We start from the raw sequence: 10,107 nt of genomic DNA, 5'->3' as shown, positions 1-10,107 counted from the left end.
GTGCGGCTGAAAACAGTGAGCCTGTACTTTCATCCTTCTGTTCGCAGTAGGTTTCCCACCAGTCCTTGACGTGGGGGGCTGCTTTGAGAAGAGCGAAAACAATCTTTTCCCGACTTGAAAATTCATGAACAGAAAAATACCCATCGAGCAGATTTAACCATTTATCTACGGCATCTGCGTCTATTTGACCCTCGAAGATGGGGATTTCAAAATTTACTTGTACCTTAAACGGTGTGGCATTTCCAGAGTAACTGTTGGAAGCCGATGCGTCGCCTCTAGGTAGCCGCTGAAGGATTTGGGCAAAGTTGTCCATCATCGCGTTCCTTTGTCGCTCGAGGGCTTCTTCGAGCAATATTCTGATAGGATCTCCTGCCCCCTCGTCTTTCTTCTCATCCGCCATGGGAGGTCGTCGAGATCTGCGAGGCTGGTCTTGCAAAGGTTCGACCAATTCAAGCCCTAACTCCTTATATCCCGACCTCGTTGGGGACATGCAAAGAAAAACAGAGAAAAAACAAACCGCTCTGATACCACTGATCCGGATTTAAGCAGGAACGCAATAGATTACAGAGATAACCATAAATACAGAGATGTGATAACCATAAAAACAGAGATGCAGCAGAAATAATACTTCATTTCATTAATGGAGAATACTGAAATATGCTTACAAATAGAAATGACCCAGCTAGGGCGATGGTAGCTTATCTCTGAGAAGAGATGTGTCGGCTACATGCCTCTGAACTATTTCGAACTGTGTTAGAATGAGGCTCGAGGGCCTATTTATTGTTGAGAAACAATGGAAAACCCTTCACATTCCAAAACCTAACCCTAGAAGATGAAACGCCAAATTGTGGGCCCCGTTTTTGGGTAAGTTGGTACATCAACTTCCCAGGGTCGCAATTGGTCGTACTATCTCCGTTTGACGCGCATGATAGCCCGTTGGAAAGATTTCTCCGAGGACTACGACGGAAAAGACGATTTTTATCAGAAAAAGCACTGGCGGTGGATTTCCAAAAAAACATCGTTTAGGGCCTCAAAACGGCTCCGAAAGTTTAGGACCCGAAAAACTACTAAAAATAGTAAACTATGCTATAATTAAGGAAACTGAAAAACTGAAAGAGACAGTTGTGGGGGTCCAAATGGGATAGGTGGGTGGCCACCAACATCCACTTGGATCATTTTACCTGCTAATGCATCTAACACTTGATCTATAAAGGGCGAGGAAAATGATCTTTCAGGGTAGCTTTATTCAATTCTTGATAATCAATACATACCCTCCATTTACCATTATTTTTAGGCACAATCACTAGAGGGGAAACCCACTGACTATTTGAAATTGGGTAGATGAAATTTACATTCAACAATTTTTGCAACTCTTCTTTCACAATTTCCCTAAGATTTGGATTCATCCTTCTTTGAGGTTGTCTGATAGGTTTACAATTTTCCTCAATGTAGATGTGATGTATACAAGTCTTAGGACTAATTCCTTTCATGTCAGTGTATTCCCATGCATATGCAGAAGAATGTTGTTGTAAAGTTTTGATTAGCTTTTCCTGTTGTAATTTTTCCAAGTTATTGTTTATGTTCAATGTTTTCCCTGGAAAGATTTCAATTATAGAGCTACCAAATTCTTCCATAGAATAAAGAGACATATGCCTAGATGAAAAATATTCAATATTAGATCTTTCTTGAAACTGATCATGTTCATATTCTGGAGATGATTCATTATTTTCCATTGTATTCAAGATTTGACTATCTTCACTAATGGTTGAAATAGTAAGAGAGGGGCTGAACATCATTTTCATCATCAATACATTCTTTGTCATCTATCTTTGTGATTGTTTTTGTTGGAGGATATAAAGTGAATTTCTTAGTTGAATTACCATCAGAGATATACATATCACCAGATCTACAACTAATGAATGCATCAGTTGTGGCTAGCCAAGGTCTTCCTAATATAAGTGGATGTCCTCCTAGATTGCTCTTTGGGGTTAGGATCATAAAATCAACAGGGTACTCCCAAGAGTCTAAGGACACTAAAATGTCTTCTAACACACCATCTAGTTTGATTACAGATCTATTTGCCAATTGCAGTAATTTAGGTGTATAAAGAAGATTGGGAAGTTTGAGTTGTTCCATGGTTTTTTTGCTCATGATGTTTATTGCTACTCTTAAGCCAATCAGTGTATTTGGGATTTCAACTCCATTAATATGTGTTTTTACGACTGGACTTCTTGGATCTACATATTTTTGTATGGCAATTTTCCCCATGCTATTTTTCCTGCTAGGTGAATTCTTTTTACTTCTTTTGTTTTTCTTCCTGGTTTCTTCATGCTCAACTCTTTTAGTTTTTAGATAGAATTGGAATCTCCTTAATGGATTGTAACAAAGGGATTTTGATACATAAATTTTTCAATTCATATAGAAAATCATAATTAGGAAACATAATATGCTTTTCTACCCCTCTATCAACTTGTAATCTTTCTAGAAAAGAAGGTGTAGAAGTAAATACTGGTTGTTGCTCTATGATAGGAGTTGAGTTTATTGGTTCTTTTTGTTTTTCATTTTCAGTGTTCTGGTTTTGAGGAGATGTTCCTTCAAAACTTTTATTTTGCTCTAGAGAATCTTCCTCAGAATTGTCTTGTTCTTGAATAACCACAGAAGGTTTATTCTTTTCCAATATCCTACCAGATCTCAATTGGACATCATTGAGGTCTAATGGAGTGATCATGTAAGTTGGAAATTTTTGTCCTTCTACCATGTAGGTATTCTGAGGATTTTTATTGTTGGGGTTAGGTAATGGTTGGGCAGGTAATTGATTTGGTCTTTGTGGAAATGGCAGTGAAAGGTGAGGGTTTTGGTTTTGAAGTTCGGGTTGTTGATTTTGTTGAGGAATTTGTTGGAGAGGATAGTTTGGATATGACGGAGGATATTGATAGTATAGAGAGAATATTCCATAAGGATTTTGCATTCCTTGAGCCCAAGGTTGAGTTTGAGACTAAGATTGAGGCCAAGGTTGTTGCCAAGAATTCCAATTTGGAGGGGGCTGCATATACATTTGGTTGCTAAAAACCCTACTTTTGCTACCCTTGCCAAGGTCTTCTAGAGACAAAGCAAAGAGACTGTTGGATTTGAAACTGTTTCTTCTTGAAAAACAACCTTAAGACCAGGGATTGAAGGACAACTTTTTGTCTCATGATTTTCTGAACAAATCACACAAGTCTCTATGACTTTTGCATCAAAAGGGCATTCTCTTAAAGCATGCTTCTTTATGCATTTGGAACAGAAAATAGCCAGAGCATCAGTTTCAGTTTTTTGCATGTTTTATAACTTAAGGGTGTCTATCTGTTCACTAAGGCTCCCTAGAATATATGTTTTAAATTCATCAAGCATGTTTCCAATTTCTTCCCTACTTACTGATCCAGTTGCAGATTTATTCACCTTAACAAGAGAAGGATTTCTTGGACCTTTCCCAGATTTGGATTTTCCTCTTGAGAGATGAACACATAATCCTTCTATGTCACTTAATGGGAGTTGAGAGATATCTCCCTTCCCCATCATGTTAAGGATATCTATCCACTCATCTCTAATGGCTTTTAATAGAAGAGCTTTTAAAGTATCTTCATCTAAGTTATCCATCTTTGCTCTTTTTAAGTTATAGTTGAATCTCTCAATTAAATCCTCTAAATTTTCATCCTCTCTTTGCATCATTTTGAACACTTCATCCTTGTGATTGATAGGCATGCAATAATCCAAATACCTGTCCAAAAACACTTTCTTCATGTCATTCCATGTTCTAATGGACTGAGTGACCAACCCCATGAACCACTTTAAAGTAGCTCCTTTCAACGTTGAAGGGAACAATTTGAGTTTTTGAGAGTCTTGTAAATAATCATAAGTTCTGCACAAGACTTCAAATTCAAATAAGAAGGTTTCAGGGTCTTCATTTTTTAATCCATGAAAGTTTTGGAGGACAGAAGGTGAGATATTTTTCATTGTGGCATATGTTTGTTCCTCAACTATAGGGAATCCAAAAGAATTATAAACTTCCATGTTTCCTCTACCTCCTCCATTATTTCCACTGTCTTCTCAATTATTTCCTCTACCTCTTCCCTCTAGCTCCTCCTCCTCCAAACAATGTGAATTCTTCATCCTCTCCTTCTTCTGCCATTATAGTTTCTTCAGAGTCCGTATAAGATTCAAACTGTAAGGTTAATTGCTCTTCCTTTGGTTCCTTTATTAATTGTATGCGGGAGAGAGGTTCTACTTCTTCTTCTTCACTAGGTATTCTTAATTCTTCAACTAAAATATGTTCCCCTATGGAGGTGAAAAAGGCTACTCCTTCTGCTGGAGATCCAAGATTTTCCTCCTCTAGGATTGCCTCAGTAGATGATGTAGGAGATCCTTTTGATTGAATTTCTAACCTTAGAACTTTAGGAGGTCTATGGCTAGGAATATGAGCTTGAGATGGAGGTGTATCTCTTCTTATTCTTGAAGGAGTAGGTGGTGTTGTAGGAATTGAACTCCTGCCTCTAGCTATAAATCTACCCCTAGAGTCTCTTTCTCTATGCATATCATTTTTTATTTTTATTTTTAATGTAAGAGATAAGGTTACCTAATTACACTTCCTCTGCAACGGCACCAAAATGTTTAGTGAATTTAGTGTCCTAAATTGCTTGCAAGAATTATCAACCGAGGTTTGTAGACTGATGAAGTGTGATGCACTATATGTGCTTAGTTAACTTTTCTCTTACTTCGTTGTTTTGTGTTTTATGTTTGTTTTGGGGCGTTTCTGTTCTTTGATGTCTAAGAATATACAGTCTATGAGAAATTTACAAAGATCTAATGAGTTTTAAAAGAAAGGATAGGTTCCTAAGTTAGTCTAAACTCCTAAAAATGGACCAAGAATCAATTTTGTTAGTTAAGACCTAATAAAAAAAATAGAGCATCTAACTTGTCTACCATTGAGTCCTAATCCATGGATCTAATTCTTAAAACCAAAAGTAATAATGATGCAGAAGGTAATTCAATAATTGCATTCATTAGCCATTCAACCATTGAATTTTGGAACATGATAGAATCAATCTGCTTGAAATGATCTTTTGGAATATCAAGTGATGCAACTAAGTAATGACCTGAAAACATAAAAGAAAAGATGACAGTTTGTAAAACTAACAATGTGTTGAGTAAGCTCAATCACTGCATGAACTAGATATTCAACCAATTAAGTTAGAAGTGTCATTATTTCAAAATGGTTATGAGAACATCTATTAATACAACTAATTGACAGTTCTATGCTAAGAAAATGAGTAATCAAAAATAGGAACAAGCTAAACAACTGTGTATTCTCATGTCTTCATTGTTCATTCAGTCATTTCTCATATAATATCTCATAAGAATAAGACTTGCACAATTGTGATTTTTACCCTTACACTATTGGTCACAAAACTGAAATGAAACAAAACTAGAGAAAATGGACTTGCATAAAATAGAGTAGTAGAAATTAAAATGAAAACAACAAGTAAAAACCTCCTTTAGTGCATGGGCCCTCTGCAACTGATGTGGCTGGATAACAACTAATTAAAGGTGCACTTTTAAACCACCATTGACAAAACAGAGTTTGTATTATCAACAAAACGAAGTCTGAATAGAGTTTTTAACAAAAAGCTTGTAATCCTTCCTTAGCTTCTAACTGCTTCTCGGTCTCATTTAACTGATATTTATAGAAAAACAACATAACTATTTAAGAGAAAATCTTGTTACATGTGGCTTAATCTGAATCTATCATGATTTTTTATAGAAAGACATGCTAAAAATGGATTAGTTTGAATTGTAATGAGACTGTTAGACTTCTAAATAGCTACAGGTGGCCTGATATGCATTAACTCCTCAACTCCTGATCAGCTACAAGTGGCTTACTCTGCATTAACTTTTCAACAAAACTGTTAGACTCCTGATCAACTACGAAATATCAAGAGTCCTACTGCTACTAGATAACGTGTTTGACTCCATCTTTGACCAAGACTTTATGCATGCTTTTCTATCGACCTGGATCGAATGAGTAGGATAGAATCCATGTAGAGATGATTCTGGAGATGCCCTTGTGGCCCAGTTCTTCATTTGACACCTGTAACCTGCCAAAACACGAGAGTAGCTATGGAACCCACAGTTAGCTGCAAAATATGTTGCGTTCTGTAGCTAATTTGCAAAAATCTATTAAAATAACAAGAACATGAAAATATAATATGGTGATCATTTTAATGCTTTCCTAAGACAAAATCTAGCATTTATCATTGATTGGATCTGTAGTTTTGTGAGAAATTGAGAGAAAAAGGTGAGAACAAATGTCAAGGGGAAGGTAATTCTGAGGTTCAACACTTGCATGCATGACTAACACATTCAACCCATCCAGTCCAAGAGTTGAACCATGCTCTGATACCCAAGTATATATGGGTTACATTCAACCCAAGTAACCATGCCAACTAGGGTAAACATGAGACAAGAGGCTACTATGATCAGATTCGACCTCCTAGGTGACCTTAAGGAAGTGGAATCAATGGAACATCACACACAATCAGTCAACATCATCAATAGAAACCTCAGGAGATAAGTCAACCACTCAGACAACCTGTCCCGGGGTCCCATTGTGGTTCTGGACCTCTTAGGCCATAGTCGCTCTCATGCCATGGGTAAGGGACCGACCAGAAATCTAAAGTCACTATCATAGGCCTGAATGCCAATTACTATGGACCAGAATTTCTTGTTTTGTCCCAATGACCCCGGGATTTAAGCCACTTTTCCAGGCCCAAAGCCCAGGCCACTGCCCAAAATGGAATGATAGCTAGAAATCAAGGAAAGTACAAGGAAACAATGCAACAAAAGCAATAAGCTCAAAAAGACCTTAACCAGACCCCTACTAGCCATGAGAGGAATTTCATCAAACATATTGTCAACATGCAACCTACAGGTGTAAACAATAGAATTAAGTGTAGGGATCTCATACTTATCTGAGAATTTCTATGAACCATTTTTCACTCATGCCATTTACTCCAATATCATCTATTAGGTCATAGACACATTATCCATTCATTTAAAAGTTAAACATTCTGAGAGCCATACATAGATGCTATCATAAAATGTACATATAACCAGAAAAATAGGAACATAAATACCATAAACATATCATCCATTAAAACCCCTATATACACCAGTACATTTACACATGAAAATCAAGGGAATGAATTTCTCATTAATCAATGCAATGAACCAACTGGAGATGGGACTACCATGTTCCACCTGACCATAGAATGGTTGAGCCAAATCTCTCTTCAGTTATTCACCCTCGTGCCATATTCCAAGCATGAATATGGGACTCAAACCAAAATAACTCAACCAGGGCATACCAAGGCTAAACCACCTCACCCTCATCAATAGAAACCAGGCTTTATCGTAATCCATCTCAGATCACTAGGCCAACACAATGAACACATCATAACAGTCATTATCGTGATCTCCACCCGATCACTAGGCCAAACAAGCATGGGTGCCACCAGATTTCTCCACTTGCACCGTGAGAAATTTTCCTGTCTCCTAGTCTCTTAGGATTTTCCACAATCCAAACCCGGATCACTAGGCCCTAAACTGAGACCCACTCTCCAGGCTTTACCACATATCCCAAACCCGAGATTACTAGGCCCAATGAAGGGAAAGCCACCTTTAGGCTTTACCATATATCCTTCCATTAACTGGCAAGGATTCCTAGGCCATTTGAGGCAACACAAAATTTGTCTTTACCGCAACCCACAATCTGGTTCAGGGGTTACTAGGCCATGTGTTCTATCATTTTGGAGATCCACCTCACTTAGCTTCGAATCCATCTAGAAATACATCTTAACCAAACATGAGAACCCCATCACACCATGGTTATCCGGAAATGGCAAGGCTATGCTGGGAAAATTGTTATACCTAGAAAAACCCATGCCATGATAGAAAATAACCACATGCAATACCATGCATGCCAAATTTAGCAATGAAAATACACATGCAAGTCGATACTTGCAATTAAGCTCGATGTAGCTGCTTGATCTTGCCTTTCCCTACTTGCTTCCTCTTGCCTTCTTTACCTTTCTTGCTCCAATGTCAAAGTGCTCCAAGAAAACTCTAAGTGTCCAAGAGTATGAGAGAGAGAGAGAATAATGAGAGTGCTCCAAAACTAAACTGACAAAAGGTTACCAACTGATCCTCAAAAGCCTTTTTATGGATGAGGCCTCTATTTTCTTCATTTTCCATTATTTTCCTTCAATTTCCTCCTCACATGCAACCTGTGACCTTTCACCTCCCTTTTCTCCTAATTTCCATTATTTTCATAAATAAATGTGCCAAAAATGCCATTTTTCCTTTCCAAAGCCTTATCCATTGCCTTTTCCAATTTCCTTAGCCATAAACAACCAAATGAAAACCCCCTAGGATGTCTTGCCCAACATTAAGCTTGGAATAAGTGTCCTATTCATCCGTGGTTATTATTTTTAACTTTTATTACATGAAATTTTCACCAAGGTTGTTCAAACATAACCCTCCCCCTTGGGGGACATCGTCATCTGTGTTTAATCACACATATACCTTAGCAACTTGTTGAAAGAAGACATACTTCTTATGGAGCTTTATAACATAACTCGATGCAGTATTTCAATGAAGGATATTCTCAAGAGAAAAACATTATGACAACATGAAAACATACTGCATAGTGGAGCTTTATAACACAACTCATTACGATATTTACAATGATCATCCTGTTGAGTGCCAACTCATATAACATCATAACATCATTATAACATAACCACATGATATCATAATAACATGGCACCCATACCACATAGTGCATATTTATAACATAGCTCGTTACTGTATTTACATCCACACATAGGTGTACATATAGAAACATCATCAAAATGTATATACCAAAACATATGCCACATCATTTTCCAAAGCATATATCAAAACATATACTAAACACCATATCTAAGCATATATCAAATCAAAATAAGAAAATACCAAAACACCATAAGCAAATACCAAACCACTATAAATACCAACCACCATGTTAAGCTGCTTTGCCTCAAATGGCAAACAAGGGAGGATACATGGTCCGCATCTGATCCACCATCTTCCATGTAGCTTCATTGGGCCCAAAGTGCTTCCATTTCACTTTAACTTGCTCGATTGCTCGGTTTCGGAGCATGAGCACCTTTTTATGCAATATACACTGAGGCTCCGGCTGGAATTCTCCATCTGGTTCGATCTTCAATACAGACTAGTCAATCACATGATCAACATTATTAACATACTTCTTAAGAAAAGATACATGGAAAACATCATGGACTTTCACTATCGGAGGCAATGCAAGTTGATAGGCTACTGGCCCAACCCTCTCAATGATATGGAAGGGTCCAGAAAACCGTGGTGCCATCTTGGCACATGATCCAATCGGCAAGGAGCTCTTATTCGATTTGATGCGCAAGTACACCTTTTCCCTAACCTGGAACTCCTTGAACAACATGTTCCTATCTGCATAACTCTTCTGCCTATCTTGTGTTGCCTTGAGATTCTTCTTGATCACTTGCATCTCATGTTCCATGTCTGCCAACATATCTGGTCCAATCAATACTCTACTAACGAGATCACTCCAACTAATGGGAGTGTTACAACTCCGCCCATACAATGCCTCAAAAGGACTCATCCTCAATGACTCATGATAATTGTTTTTGTATGCGAAATCTACCAAGGGGAGATACTCTTCCCACTTCCGCTACTGATGCATCACATACATCCTCAACATGTCCTCTAATATCCTGTTGACCCTCTCTATCTGTCCATTTGTCTGCAGATGATAAGTTGTGCTGAAGGCTAACTCTGTGCCCAAACCTACAAATAAGTCCTTCCAAAACTTGGAAGTGAACTTCACATCCCTGTCTGACACAATCTCCTTCAGAACACCATGTAGTTTAACGATATCTCTGATGAACACCTGTGCCACATCACTAGCTAAGAATGTAGACTTCACCGGAATGAAGTGTGCAACCTTTTTTAACCTATCCACAATGACCATGATGG

Source organism: Pinus tabuliformis, chromosome 5_2 (assembly GCF_031772625.1).
Source record: "Pinus tabuliformis cultivar Carrire ecotype Pingquan chromosome 5_2, CPIR1, whole genome shotgun sequence".
NCBI lineage: Eukaryota > Viridiplantae > Streptophyta > Pinopsida > Pinales > Pinaceae > Pinus > Pinus tabuliformis.
This window is presented reverse-complemented; position numbering follows the sequence as displayed.